Source organism: Euprymna scolopes, chromosome 45 (genome assembly GCF_053919585.1).
Source record: "Euprymna scolopes isolate OS-2025 chromosome 45, ASM5391958v1, whole genome shotgun sequence".
NCBI classification, from domain to species: domain Eukaryota; kingdom Metazoa; phylum Mollusca; class Cephalopoda; order Sepiida; family Sepiolidae; genus Euprymna; species Euprymna scolopes.
The window spans coordinates 52423964-52440548 of record NC_136526.1 but is presented as its reverse complement, the minus strand read 5'-3'; the positions used below and the strand labels follow the sequence as shown (position 1 = coordinate 52440548).

General features: G+C 33.0%; 1 long non-coding RNA gene across 1 annotated transcript; it reads left to right on the top strand.

Annotated features, from left to right (window-relative positions):
- Positions 1–2230: 2230 nt before the first annotated feature.
- On the top strand, positions 2231–12833 carry LOC145269633 (uncharacterized). The gene is made up of 2 exons (XR_013865147.1): positions 2231–2821; positions 8684–12833. It is a non-coding gene; the product is annotated as an uncharacterized LOC145269633 (long non-coding RNA).
- Positions 12834–16585: the final 3752 nt, after the last annotated feature.

The following is a 16585-nucleotide window of genomic DNA, read 5'->3' as shown; positions in this document are numbered from 1 at the left end:
AGGAATTCCAAAGTCTAGCAGTTCTGAGGAGGAATCTATTAGAGTAGAAGACTTTCTGTCATATAGCGATCTTTACTGTGGAGGGGTGGGATTTTGCTACTTGTCAGGATTATCAAGAGTATTTCTGTTGAGGGGGTACAAGGGCTTGTAGTTCGTTGGGGCATCTACGATTAGAATACATAGCTTAGTCTTACAATAAGCCCAGAATATAGCACCCTTTGATCAATAGGGCTTTCCACAAGATCTTGCGAAAAGACCCATTGACTGAAGGATGCTATAGTCTGGACTTATTGTTATAGTTTACTAGAAACTTTCACAACAGTCAATGGGTTTCTCTTTCATCAATAAATTGAATTTTCAGGAGTCTGAGTGAATACAAGTCTTCGTATATTTCCAGTTCACTGACTCTTTTCATTATAGTTGCAAACCAATGTTATAAATAGGGACAAGTGTTTAGCATAAATAGCTTCCCGAGGAAAACAATATTCCTTTCTGGCTAACACTACTCAAGTTTGTACTATTTTCCAAACCTTTGTGATCGTGATTTCTCATTATGGTCTCGCCATCTACATTCTTGTTTGATTCTCTGTTAAAATTGATTTGCTGTTTTATTTCTAAAAACTATGTTTATCTCTTGATAGTTGACATTAAGAAAGAAGTTAAGGGATTTTAGAACCATTCTGAAGGAGAGATTGAGGAAGGTATGTAAAAATGGCACAGGTGTATAAATGGTAAAAATGGCACAGGTGTATAAATGGTAAAATACCACAAGTGTCTAAATGGTAAAAATGGCACAAGTGTCTAAATGGTAAAAATGGCACAAGTATCTAAATGGTAAAAATGGCACAAGTGTATAAATAGTAAAAATGGCACAAGTGTATAAATAGGGGGGAATAGCACATAATGAAATGTCTTTGACAATATACTTAAAGCAAAAGCATTAAGAAGTTTGTCAATTTAAAAAAAATAAATTATATCTATATTTAAAAGCAAAGGAGAAGGAGGAGGAGGATTATACTCCTCCAAAAATGAGATACTGCTTTCTTAGGCGATTACGTGTAAATATTCTGAAAAATATTTTAGAATTTAAAATGGGGGTCATGTTTTCATATAAATTCTTATTAAAACGATCCCTCAGTTCTAGGACATTAACTTTTTCAACTAATAAGGAACTAATTAGAAAACTGATCTTTAATATCTGTCTAAACCTTTTTTGTTTTAATTTAAAATGCAAAATAATTTTAATAACATTTATTTTTTAAATTGTCAACAGAGAACGGAACGGTGGGAAAGTTCTCAATCTTGGAAGCAGTATTTCGTGTGACTTAATTTCCTAATAAAAATCGGTAATGTTGATAAATAAGGTTTGCAGGTGATCTGGAAAAAAAAAAATGAGACTGGAAACTTTCCTGTCGTTCTGTTTTCAGTTTCAGTTGAAAATATTAAAAATAAATATTACTAAAACTATTTTTTCATTTTAAATTTAATTAAAAAAAAGAAAAGTTGTTTAAAAGTTTTTAAAATTATTTGTCATTTTTTTTTTCTCTTGCATTTATTCTACACAAGTAAAAAAATAAAAGTTGTTTAAATTCTCATGTTCTGGTTAGTCAGTTTTGCCTCATTCGTTCTATCTTGGTTTTTAATCGCAAACGCTTAGTCGTACATTTTTAGTAAAACCGCATTTTGTTATGTTTTTATCGGTAAAAACAGGACAAGACAAATCATCACTGAGACCAAGCTGGCTGACTTCTCGCGTCGTCTTTATTCACGTAACAAAAATCAGTCCTGTTTCCTTTTCGACGTTATCGCAAACAAGCTTTCTTTATCTGACACCAGATTGCATAGTACAGTACACTAACCCGACGTGGCGCCGACAAAAAAGAATTCGTCCCCTATTGAAGAAATGCTGGCTTTTTATATTGTCGAATTCGACCACGTCTCAATTTGCACAAGACACATTTTTGTCTTGCGTCGGTCATGTTTCGAGTTGAAGATTTTTTTCTGTTTCTTTTCTTAGGTGAATGAAACCCATGCTAAATCAGTCGCATTAAAATTTTCCCCATCATCGTTGAGAAATAGATTGTTGACTTCTCGCGTCTCCTTTAATCACGGTTGGTGCGATTTACAACATTAAACGATTTACAACATTAAAACGATTTACAACATTAAAACGATTTACAACATTAAAACGATTTACAACATTAAAACGATTTACAACATTAAACGATTTACAACATTAAAACGTTTTGCAACATTAAAACGATTTACAACATTAAAACGATTTACAACATTAAACGATTTACAACATTAAAACGATTTACAACATTAAAACGATTTACAACATTAAACGAAGGGACGCAACTCCTAATATAATTTCTGACCACTCTTTCGTATATCTGTGGATTGTAAAACAAACCCAACATAAGTTTCCTTGAAAAGCAGAGAAAGTCACGTGAACAGTCTCGGTCATAATAGCCTCCCCCTCCAACTCCTCTAATTTTTCATCGTGTTGATTCGTAACCTTTGTAAAAAAGGTCACGGTTGTCGTCAACATAAATACAAGACAAAATCGTAAAATATTGAAATGAATCAATTAAAATTTTTATTTGTAATTATCAAAGAGATTGGCAACGTAACAAAATAGTTATCCGCTCCAATAGTTCGCGTCTTTAATTTTCTGCGAACCTACCTTTCCGGTCGCCATCTTGCATCTTTTGTTTCATCGTCCGGTCGAAGTGACGAGGAAGTTTTTAATTTCGAAGCATTTGTTTCTTTCTTGAAAGTAGACCAGTCATTCAATAAAAACAGCTTGGAAACAAAAGTAAGTATTAATCGAATTTCTTTTATGATTTTCTTTAAAAAAAAAAAAAAATGAACCGATGTAAAAACTTGGAATTGTTAAATTTGCCGAGGGCGAATGGTAGGTTAAGTAAGACACTCTTATGTGTGGACGACATTGGATCGTTTTTCTATCATCATTATTATTGTAGCAGTAGTAATAGTAGAAGAAGAAGAAATTGAAGAAGAAAAAAATATAATAATGATATAATAATAAAATTAAAAAAAAAACGAATGCCCGGATTTGGTGCGTTATATATACACACACTAGTCTCGTCAAATCTCGCTAAACGAGAGGTTGGGATTACAAAATATCCTACACGTGGTCTATCATAGGTGGTTAATGTTGGGTTTTCAGTCAGAGGACATATTGTGGTAATTATTACTGACCGGAACTCGATGTGGAGGGGGGAGGCAGTGGAATTCTGGGAGTCAGTCGTTCAAGCAAAAGGTATAAAAAAGTGCTTGGTCGGACTGATTTTATAGTAGTAGTAGTAGTAGTAGTAGTAGTTTGTTGTCCACCACGTGGGTCGGACTGAACTTTGCATGGCATCAACTTGTGGGTTATAAAACACCCCTATCGTTGATGTGTTAGTTGGACTTTTTTGTTTAGTCAAGTTACACGTTTCACAGTTACTATTACAAAGACAATTTGTCGTCGTAAGCAACGAGGCAATACGTTGCAACTCCAGTTAGCCGAGAAAAGCCGAGAAGGATTCTCCACACAAGTTAAGAGTTTCATTGTTTTTTCCTTCTACGTCGAGTTCAGGTTTAACCGTTGAGTTGCAGAAACGCCCCCCCCCCCTTCATTCGGTTAAAATCCGACAATATATGTCTACGTTACCAGTTTGTGACCGTTACAAGAAAAGATTGCTTGGAAACAACGACGCCATTTCGCTGTAAACTTGAACATCTTCTCCCCCCCCCTTACTTGTCAGTAAAATAATTCCGACACTGACAAATCTTGTCAAATCGGTTATTAATACAGACAGAATTTTCTTAAATGTGTTTTTTTTTGTTTTTTTTTTTACATTTTAACACCAGATTTTGCAATCGTGTTATCGTTTATAAGAAAAATAACAAGGTGACTACAATTGGATTTTATTAATAAACTAGCCTGGCTGCCCGGCATTACCCGGGTGTTTGGAGGCGTGTGTTGAGCAAAACAAAAAAAAAGTGGTAGTAGGCAGGCTCGAACCTGAACAGCGAAGGAGGAAAAGAATGTGAAAATAAAAGAGTGTTAGTAGGCAGACAGACTTGAATTTATCACGCGAATGCAGAAAAGAAAGTGAAAGAAAACCTGACACCTTATCCCTACTCCATGATGCGACTGGAAGTTTGGAACGTTGGAATTAGTAAAGAACAATACAATGACTTGCAAAAATTGCGACGCAAAAAAAAAAAAAAAATCCTCTTTGTAGAAAAGTGGCCAGTATCGAAATTAATGATTTTAGCCAATTTTTCGATATTTGTTGTCCGAAGCTTCAACATGATACCAATCTTATGAAAATCCGTCGCCTCTGTTGAAAGTTTTAAGCAGACATACATACATACATACATACATACATACATACATACTAGTGGTAGGACGATTCCAAATTTTTCCTGATTCCATTTTAAATTTACGATTCCAGTACGATTCCCGATTCCGATTCTAATAACAAAAGCTGCCCCAAAAAACACAACTACAGCATATGAAGCCCCAGTCGTCCCTATCGAATGAGTTCATTAAATAGTTTCGATTTAAGTCGATTTAAGAAATGTTCCAATATTTGGAGCTTTACTTATCGCAGAGAACAATGAGTTTAAGATATAAATTTACCAAATTTATTATTTAAAAATCAACTAACATTTTGTTTACGTCAGTTTTTTTTCTTTCTCTTTAATAATTCTGTGAAAAAAAATCTATAAATAACGGATATGTTCATATTTTATTTGTATCTCACCGATAATTTATATACCAAATATACATTAGGAAACCCATAAATAAAAAAAAAAAGTTCATGTGATAGAAACTTATGCATTGATAACAATGTCATTAGAAATACCGGAAAATTTGACCTAACACTGTTAAGTTTTTTTCCTTAAACCTTGTAGGGTTTTTTTTTGTGGAAGAAGACAGATATTTTTGTATGAAGTTTTATCGATTTATATATATTTGCAGACTTTTAACACTGAATAAATTTGTTATTAGCAGATAATTTATTGATATTTTTTAGGCATATTAGTGAAAATATTTTTTAATTAAAACGTATCAATGTTTAACAAATATATATATATATATATATATATATATATATATACATGTTGTTTGAAAAAAGAAAAACCGAAAGAATTTATAAAATGGTGATAAACGTTTCGTCCCTATTGCAGATGACATCCTCAGGATATTAAAAGGAAAAATGCAGAAGAAGAAAATGATCATAGACCATACGATAGTGCTCAACCCAAGGAGGGAGGCTATATAAAATATATTTTAGTCATCGACATACAGTCCTGTTTCGTTGTATCACAACTCACCAGTGCCGCTAGACTAGCACCTATCCCAAGCCGAGGATCGAACCTAGAACCATCGTGATGACAGTCGGCAGTTCTACCCCCTTGACCACGGAAGCGGTGCCCGTAACTAATCTGTCCAAATGTCTATTTAAATAAACATCCGTCCGCCACTCGTAAAGTGCTCAAACGTTTGTTTGTAAACAAACCGCGAGCTTCGCATTTTTCAGTCAAATTAAGTAGCGAGTGAGATAGTGCATAACCCAAGGAGGGGGGCTATACTTTTAAAAATACGTTATTTAAATACCAATGTACACTTTTTTCTAATCTTATTTTGTTTAAATTATTTAAGCAAAAACGGTTTGGGACAATAGTATGAATAGTGTATGTATATATAAATATATATATATATATATATATATATATATACACATATATTGACATTATTTGAATAGGAGTAAATGTGGTATTGTGGTGAGTGAAATGATTGTATCTAAGAATAATATTGTGTGAGATAGAGGATGGCCAACCTCTCCACTTTCTCACACTTTTGTTGACCTTGTTCTATGCTATATTTTTTAGCAAATAAATAATTCAGAGTGAAGTACATGTTCTGATACTACACTATTTTTCTGTCCTTGTTGGATGAAAATGAAATCCTTGTCGATTGCGGCATTTTTTTTATTTTAATGCCAATTTAAAATGAGCCTTCTTGGAGAGCTTGATTCTGCGCATTATAAACTAAAACTTGTGTCTAAATCAGTCTCACTTAGAAGATAACTGAAAAGAATGACATATACGTAATTACGAATTTAGGAAAACTCGTCCATGGAAAACTCGTCCATTTTTGCTAGGTAGAAAAACTGGTCCATTATTGAATAAGTATGGGTTGAAATCACATTTTATGACCATTCTTGAAGGAGGTGTTGTTTCTAGGAGAGACTACACCCACCCTATAATATTTCAAAATACTTACTTGTTTACTGTTGTTTAATAACAGAAAAATCGATTTTCGTAGTGTTTGTTCTTTACCTTGCTTGATATGCTTTCAGTGGTTTAATTTATTTTAAAATGTTTATTCAGTTCAAAACAGAGACTACACCCCCATAATATTCTCCTGACTTTTACTTTCACTTTTCTCTCTCACATGGACCTAGTCCGAATTTGTAACAGCGGACCATCGGGTTAAGGTTAGGGTTATTAATGGACTTTTTTTTTCAAGTTTGTATTATTATATGGCTACTCTCTTTTGAACTCTGTCCAGGAATGAGAGATTACTAGTAGATGCATCAGCCCAAATGTGACAACAATACTCCATACATGGGCCAATGGTGGCCTTATAGAGGTACAGGATACTTTTAGGAGTAAGTAACTTTCTAGCACGATAGAGAGAGGCCACCTTCTTTGCAGTAGCCTTAGCAATACTCTCAATGTATCTATTCCAACTCATGTTCCCTGTGAACGTTAAGCTGAGGAGTTAAAAAAAAGTACTTTCAGGTAATGTATCTTTAGCTATTGGTGGTTGAGAATGTTTCTTGTAATTATTGAAAGCAACAAGCTTAGTCTTGGCAGCATTGAATGTGACCATCCATTTTTGTCCTCATTCCTCTGCAGATTGAAGGTCATCCTCTAGTGTTTTTGCCATTTCAATTAGATATGTGTTCATTTTCCCCCTTGTGCGTGTTATAGAGCATGGTGAGAAAGTTGTCAAAAAACAAATATATAACAAATATTATCAAAGGCAAGATAAGTTACTTTTCTACCTAAGTGGATAAGTTTTTAGTGTTTTTATTTAATGTAAAATGTTTGTTCGACAAAACATTCAATGTTTATCAGAATATGTGAAAAAGACAAATGTGTCAGCCCATGTCATAGTCACATATATCGAGTGAATTTCTAACAGTATTTTGTATATTTTTTTTAGATTGAACTCATTTTCCCAAACTTGATTGTGGTAGAAACCCACCCAATAAATGTCACAGTAACATTTGCTGGGTGGGTTTCTGCCACCATTTTTTTAAATTTCTTATTTTGAAGTTATTATTCATCTTTTCTTGTTCTTCAGCAGCGTTCAACATTACTCGTTTTTCGGACCAAATAAACATTTTACATTAAATAAAAATACTAAAAAATTATTTAGTTAGGTAGAAAAGTAACTTATCTTTCCTTTGGTAACATTTATTTGTTATATATTTGTTTTTTCACAACTTTTAGGTACCTCTATGTAAAGTAAGACAAACCTAACACTCGACCCTACTTGTTTTTTTAACTGACTGAACGCTTTAAAATAAGTTAAACCACTGAAAACTTAGCAAGCTAGGTAGAAAACAAACACTTAGAAAAATCGATTATATCTTTTTTAAAACAACAGTAAACAGGTGAAAATATATTTAAAATTATTTGGTGCGTGTACTCTCTTTTAAAAACAATATCTTGCAAGAACGGTCATAAAAAAGAGTTTTCAATCGATATTTATTCAATAATAATCATTGCTTTGTGCTTGGAGACTCCTAACAGTTCTCCTAGATTTAGTCTTTTTTAGATTTTTAAGATTTAAGATTCAGCTGACTGGGTTCTGATATGAGACAGCTCTTGTAATGAATAAGTCCATTTCAAACATCTGACTTGATAACTGCTTTTTACCTTTACAGTTTTTATTTCGACTACAAAATCTGATATTTCAGATCTAATCTAATAGGATTATGAAAATATATAATAACTAGCAGATGTACTTAGCATTGTCAGGTATTAAATGTAACATGAAATTCCTTTAAAAAATAAAGAAAATGGAAATAAACTGACACGTGCATGCGAGTATTATGTTTTTTTTCTAAACATTTTACTTGTAAGTTAAAAATATACTTGAATCGAGATCGAAACCGAAACTAAAATCAGTAATTCAAGTACGATAACCATTAGACTAGCTTTACACGATCTTTACAAAGTGTTTTAAAACCTACTTATTCTTAACACAATGATGTTGTCCTGTGAACGATTCACACCTGCACAATTGTGAAACAGTTGACAGATAAAAATCTGATGACCTCCACATACAAATTTCTCAATTTTGACCTCTTAGCAGCGTTTTTTCCTGCTGAAAACCAATTAAAAAGTTTTCCACATGTCTGAATACCATATATACCAAATTTCAAGTCCGTAGATTAAAACATTTGTTGAGTGTATAGGTTGAGATTTTTCCTCACACAAACATACACATTCTCACTTTTGTAAATATGTAGATAATAATGATTATTTAAAAAAAAACGATCTTATTGAAATACAATGTTGGTTTAAAACATTTCACATATTTTTACTTTTTTTTTTAATAAAATTATTTTTTTGTTTACAGATTTCATCCCTGAACATTGAATTTGACTCCTATCTGTTCTGTGAAAAATAAAAACAAAAAAAAAAAAACAAACAAAAAAAAACAAACCCCAGACCATATGGAAAACAATCCTAGAAAGAAATTTCCTTGTGAAACTTGTGGGTTCAGATTTTTTAATATTGCATCTTTAAAAAGACACTCAGAAACGCATAAAACTCACTGCTGTGAAATATGTGACAGCTCGTTTCCCTATCAGTCACACTTAAAAGAACATATGCAAACTCACGATGGGGGGAAGCCATTTTCTTGTAATATATGCAAATCTTCATTTTCTAGTAAGGAACGATTAGCTGTTCATATGCAAAGACACGCGGAGAAAAAAAGATTCTATTGTCAGGTTTGCAACTCAACTTTTTTGCGTAAGTCAGGCATAAAAACACACATGAAAATACACTCTGGAGAAAAACCACATATTTGTGATCAGTGCAACTATTCTTTTACAGATCTGTCGGGCTTAAAAAAGCACATGCTAATACACACTAGAGAAAAGCCACACTCATGTAATATGTGTTGTTCCACTTTTAGATTTAAGTCAGACTTAAAAAAGCATGTGCTAATACACACTGGCGAAAAGCCATACAGTTGTGACTTGTGTAATTCTTCTTTTAGAGATAGGTCTGCTTTTAAAAGGCACATACAAGCACATGCTGGATTTAAGCCGCATCGTTGTGATTTGTGTGATTCGTCCTTTAGAACAAACCAATACCTGACGATACACAGACGAATTCACACTGGGGAGAAACCGTATACTTGTGAAGTGTGTGGATTGCACTTTATCTGCAAGTCGAAACTAAAGTTACATGAACGTAAACATACCGGAGAGAAACCGCACAATTGTGCATTGTGTGGCCGTGGCTTTTCGCGCAAGTCACTTTTGATGACTCACATAATGAGCCACACGGGCGTCAAGCCATATGTATGTGAAGAGTGCGGTGCTTCCTTTAAAGAGAAGTCAAAATTAACCCGACATATGAAAACCTATGGCAATAAAGAACACCCTAAAAAGAAAAAAAGAAAGCAAACATCCAAATAGAAAAAAATATTGAGAATAGGCCAATTTAACATTTTTGCAAATATCATAGTTTGTGATACTTGTGAATACACTAGAAAAAGTCAGAATTCTGATTTTTGTCATAGTTAGTGATATATGTGTAAACACTAGAAAAGGTTATAATTCTGACTTTGTCATATTTAGTGATACATGTTTAAACACTAGAAAAAGAAAAATTCTGATTTTTAGTGATATTTAGTGATACATGTTTAAACACTCAAAAAGGTTATAATTCTGACTTTGTCATATTTAGTAATACATGTTTAAACACTAGAAAAGGTTAGAATTCTGACTGTCATATTTAGTGATACATGTTTAAACACTAGAAAAGTTTATAATTCTGACTTTGTCATATTTAGCGATACATGTTTAAACACTAGAAAAGGTTATAATTCTGACTGTCATATTTAATGATACATGTTTAAACACTAGAAAAGGTTATAATTCTGATCATCATATTTAATGATACATGTTTAAACACTAGAAAAGTTATAATTCTGACTTTGTCATATTTAGTAATACATGTTTAAACACTAGAAAAGTTTATAATTCTGATTGTCATATTTGGTGATACATGTTTAAACACGAGAAAAGTTTATAATTCTGACTGTCATATTTAATGATACATGTTTAAACACTAGAAAAGTTTATAATTCTGACTTTGTCATATTTAGTGCTACATGTGTAAACACTCGAAAAGGTTATAATTCTGACTTTGTCATATTTAGTGCTACATGTTTAAACACTAGAAAAGGTTATAATTCTGATTTTGTCATATTTAGTGCTACATGTTTAAACACTAGAAAAGGTTATAATTCTGATTTCTGTTTGAAGTTATGTTGTATTTTTTCTTTTTTAATTTAAGTCACACATGGACTATAAAAAAATAGCACGATTCATATTCTGCATAAAAGTAGAAAAATAAATGATATGCATCTCCATTTTATCGTTTCACTCTGTGTCTGTGCAAACGCATAATAAAATAAAAATTTGTTGTACCTATAGTGAGCACCTTGTGGTACAATTTTTAAAAATTCTGCTAGCACCTTACATGAGCTTAATGTTTATGGGTGTTGACAACCGCCTTCGTTAGGAGATGATGGTGCAGCAGTCCCCGCTCTCTGCAAAGCCAGAGGATCCAAGGAAAAGACAGAATCGCTACAGTTTAACTCTAACTGCATTGCAGGAGTTGCTGCTGATGACAATAAAAAGTAAGGCTGCCTTAGGGACTCTGGATCCAGATTTTCTGTTAAAGTTTTCTCCCTCCTGATGGGGCAATGTTGCAAGGCAGCAGAGGTTTTGAATCAGAGTTGTCTTCTCCTATGTGAGCTACCATCAAGAGTTGAGTAGCCACACCTGCATGACGTTACTGGTTTTTAGGTGCCAGTGGACTGCCTTTGCTCCTTCTCCCAGTTAGTATAAACAGTTTTGATGGGCTTAGTAGTTAAACCACATGAGAAGGCCAGAAGCTGGACTTGGTTGTCAGAAGCTATTTGTGATACACACCATGAGAGCATTTTTTTTAGGGAGAAGGAGCTTATCCCCACTACCATCCTCAGTTGTGACAACCTTTGAAACCAGTTTATGGTATAGTATTAATTGGTAGGTGTATAATTTATTATGTTTCTTAGAAAGTGTTAAAGAAAAGAGTCCACTAAAAACTACATAACTACATCAACTATATTTTTTTACACAAAAAAATATTCATATTATTTGGATTCTTCAGACTACTGTTCTCATCTTGAATGTCATTTTCAAAATTGACCTCCGACCTTTCTGAGGTGTATCTTGTAAAACTCGGAAATTTGGATTGAATTTCAAATGGAACCCTTTATTTACTTCACTATAGGGGTAACATGCTCTTTTTTTATCAGCCATGATTGGATGGAGGTCCTTACTAATTTGCAATTGCAGTACCCCTGAAGAACGTCAGAGGTTACATCAACTGGAATGTTTTAAAAAGGACACTCAAGATGAAAACAATTGTCCACAGAATCCCAATAATACTAATAAGCAAGCCTCATCTAAAAAATTCATAAATTTTAGAAAAAAAAACACATTTTGTTTGCGGAATATTTTGTTTGCCATTTTTTGCTTACAATTATTTCAGAAACCAACGGAATATAAAACAATCTTGAATTAACACAAGTTAACATTAAGTCAAACGGAATATAAATCAAACTTTATTGAACAGCCATCATAATAAAACCGAATAGTTTGCTTTAATTAGTTATTCTGTAGGTAAAAAAGCCAACACAATTCTCTTGAATCAAAGTAACTGGAATGCTGAGACTGATACTACACTCAGAAACTCATGTTGAAGTAATGGTTGCCCTAACCGTGTTAATGTTTTTTATGTATTAATTTCGAAAAGCTGCTGAAACAGTTTGTGATTTAAACAGTACTTTATTTCAAGTATATTTTTAACAGTGGGGTGGGGGATATGAAGTCAGTCCCGAAAATGGCGGAAACTGTTACGATTTAAACATTACTTTATTTCATGTATATTTTTGACAATGGGGTGGGGGATATGAAATCAGTCCCGGAAATAGCTGAAACTGTTTACGCACTAAACATTACATTATCTCTATATAAATAAAATGAACTCATTTTTTCCCGTCTGATTTTGACATTAATAGGATTAAAAATCAAGAAATTTCATGCAAATATAATATGCACAAACGGCAGAACAATATCTGAGGTGTGTTATAGGCTTATTATTTCTCAAATTCCTCGATAATCTTAGATTTCTATATTTTTTCTGCTGAGAAGTCACGGCCAAAATCGGTTAAGATCAATGGAAGTGGTAAAATATTTTCTCTCTAATAAATTCCTCCTTTCCCTGCCACCACTTAACACCGTTTGGGGATCGTTCACAAGGAACAGTTGAGAAGAGAACACCGGTTTGGCTTCGTAGTTCTTTCATGTGAAGTTATTTAAAATCACTAAACTAAGCTGCAGTGCTTTGTGGCGTAGTGGTTAGCACGCTGGACAATTCACATTATATTTTCACGTTCGCTCCGACCTACCGTAGTCGTTTTTTTTTTTTTTTTTTTTTTTTCCTAAACAACTAGAATGGACTTTTCTTGGTGGCCGAACTGTTAATGTTGCAGATGTTTTTGTTTTTTTTTCACACTTTATTTTCCTATTTTTACTCATGACTCCGGGTTTGATCCTTCCTACTTACCTACCATAACATTTTTTAAAACTCCCCCCCCCCGTCCCGGAAACAAACACTCGGGCAATGCCGGGTACCCCCGCTAGTTTCATTATAATTTTGATAATATATCAAAGTTATTATGTTAGTAAGGTTGGGCAATAATGTGGGCTAAAATTATGAAAAATGATAGTCAAAATTAGTAACATATCCAAGATTTGTGAAAAATTATGAAATGTGAGTTAATTGATTGGTGTGTTTGTAATGAAATCATCGGTCCAGACAATATATCAAAGTTATTATTTTAGTAAAGAGGGGAGGGCGATAAAATTTTAACAAAAAGGCTAGAATAATATGGTGGTGTCTTCATTCATGCCAAACGCCCACAGAATTCCCAGAAGCAGTAGATTACATATGAAAGATGCTGCTGTGGAATTTCCACAGGTCCTGCTAAACAGACATGCTAGATAAATTTGCATGAAATTTGGTCAACAGCTTTTTAAAAAATCTAACGGTTACGTAAATAATGGTTTTTTGTGAAACTAATTTTAAAAAAATGTATTTAGATAAAATATATGTGCGAATATAATTATTAAAGAATGTATATATTGGTAATAAAACTAAGGTTGGTTGGTTAGTTGGTGGGTTGGTTGTCTTTATTTTATGGCATATCAACCCTTTTCGGGTTATTTAATGCCGAATCCAAAGATTTTGAAGAAAAAAATTTTTTAATAGAACATATTTGTTGTTTTCACGTCGGTTTCTATTCAACCCATAATTGGGATCCTAACAGGTACTACCACTCCAGGTCAGAGTGGACCTGGGAGCAATGGTAATTAAAGGGTGGCTCCACACTCCCCAAAGCCCACAAGCTGGGGCCTCACCACTGGATATAGTTTAAGGTCATATCCAGGACCCCCATTGAGGGACTTTTACCCTCTGCAGGGGGGGGCAGTCGGCGTATTCTAATGCCCCACCGACAGGAAAACTATCAAACATTGTTTAATCTTTCTCTGTTTTAATGTGGTTACCGATTGTTGGCAACTTTTATTAATACACATTGAATTTTATTAGCATCATTAGGAAATGCTGATATTTTCTAACTAAAACAAAGTTGTGTTGAGAATAAAGTTTTATGCAAAAGAGAAACAGAATATAAAAGGAAACGAGATCAGCACAAATAAATCAATAAACTGAATGAAAGTTAAGCCTGGACTGATATAGGCAAACTCACAACATAACAGAATTTCATGCCGTCAATATCAGCAATATAGAGATGAAACTTTCAGGTCGTGAATACCTGAGTTCAATCATGATAACAACGTAATATAAGCCCCCTTTAATCCATTTAGTTGAATAAAAAATAGGAGACATTACTTTTAGAATGCCGGTTATATACACAGACACGCATACCTAACTTTCTATAAATAGGGGTTAACACTGAGAAATACCTACTTCTACATATAAACATGTAAACAGCAAAAACATAGATGTTTTTATATTAAAGCTTCCGAACTCTAATTTATTTTTCTTTCTATTCGCTTTACTTTTTCTTTCTTTCTTTTGTTGTTATTGATCTTTTATTTAATAAAAAAAATTTACACAGGAATCACCACTTATCAAGGCCCAGAAGCCAATCGGGGATAAGGCTTAATGTGATTATGGCACAGTAAACATAAGTAGTGGGAATTTTGTAAATTGGATTACTTAGGGGACGGTTCATCAAGAATTTGTTTATGTTGGACTTGAAGACAATCAGATTGTAGTCAGCTGGAAAAGAGGCAATCGGAAGAGAGTTCCACAGGCATACAGTTATAAGAAGCTTTGTTCATGAAATCTGCATTTAGGTTTATGGACAGATAAGAGTGTGGGAAATTATTGATAGTGGTTTTGGCTAGACAAGTGTTTTTCATGAAAGTTTGGTGAGGGGGGACCATAGATTGTGATCAGCTGAGCACTTGCTATGAAAATAACGATAAAGCAGAGACAGGCTCGCAACATCTCTTCTGTGGGAAAGAGGTTGCAGAGAAGAGAAAAGGGTATCCCCTACTAAGCTATTAAGTCTATTTTGAACTCTGTCAAGACAGAATAAGCTGCTTCTAGCAGCTCCTGTCCAGTTGTGGCAACAGTACTCCATCGTTGGCCGTACCTTGCCTTTACCTATGTAGAGAATTGCATCAGCAGTGAGATATCTACTGGAGCGGTAGAAGGATTTTCGTTGTAATTCCTGTATTTAGTTTTTATTCTCTTCATGTGCTCTAAACAATTTATTAATATTTCCTAAACAATTTATTAATATTTACTAAACAATTTATTAATATTTACTGTACAATTTATTAATATTTCCTAAACAATTTATTAATATTTACTAAACAATTTATTAATATTTTCTAAACAATTTATTAATATTTACTAAACAATTTATTAATATTTACTAAACAATTTATTAATATTTACTAAACAATTTATTAATATTTACTAAACAATTTATTAATATTTTCTAAACAATTTATTAATATTTCCTAAACAATTTTTTAATATTTTCTAAACAATTTATTAATATTTATTAAACAATTTATTAATATTTACTAAACAATTTATTAATATTTACTAAACAATTTATTAATATTTACTAAAAAATTTATTAATATTTACTAAACAATTTATTAATATTTTCTAAACAATTTATTAATATTTACACTGCATTGGCCACTGTACAACATGAACGCATTCACACATGCAGACAATTTTCTCTGCCCTTCTATAGGGAGCGGAACAACTGAAATATATGCATTAAAAGAGATAGGTACGAGGTGCCTTAAATAAGTTTCCAGACATTTTTTGTACGGCCACTTTTATTGATAGTACACGCATAAAACTTTAGTACCCTTCAAAGTAATCTCCTCCAGCTGCAATGCACTTGTTTTACCGTTCTATATTCGTTTTCAGCATACCCGAAAACCTCCATGAAACAAGTTTTTAAGGTAGGTTTTGTGTTGGTCTACCAGGCCACAATAAACACCACCCATAAAAAATAACATACCCCCCCCAAAGAAAAAAAGTGTCCATAAAGTGGGTTCATTTTACACTGAATTAATATAGAAAAGTTATCCCTTTTTTGAAACTATAATTTTTTTTATCTTGGAAACCATTCATTTCCTGGAATATTAAATGGTATTTTCGTTTTCGGTACCCATGAAAACCTATAATAATGGTAATTTAAACGTTGTGAAAATCACATTCAAGATGAGAACAGTAACCTGAAGAATCCCAATATTATGAATAACCAATCCTCATCTCAAACATTCAGAAACGTCAACATTTTTCTATATGACATTGGAACAAAAATTGTTTTATTTTTTGCCAAATAAATTGAATTAAAAAGAGCTAAAATAACCCTGGTCAGTCAGACTAACCAAGACATACCTTCAATAAGCTTCCAGACTTTTTGTATGGGCACATTTATTGATAGTACACATATAAAACTCTAGTTGCCTTTGAAGTAATCTCCTCCAGCTGCAATGCACTTGTTTAACCATTCCAACAACTTTTGGAAGCCTTCATGGATGTCACCTTGTGTGAGTGTATCAATGTCTCCCATCATAGCCTCTTTCATCTTCTAAATCATCTCATGACGACAGCCTCCAAGGTTTTC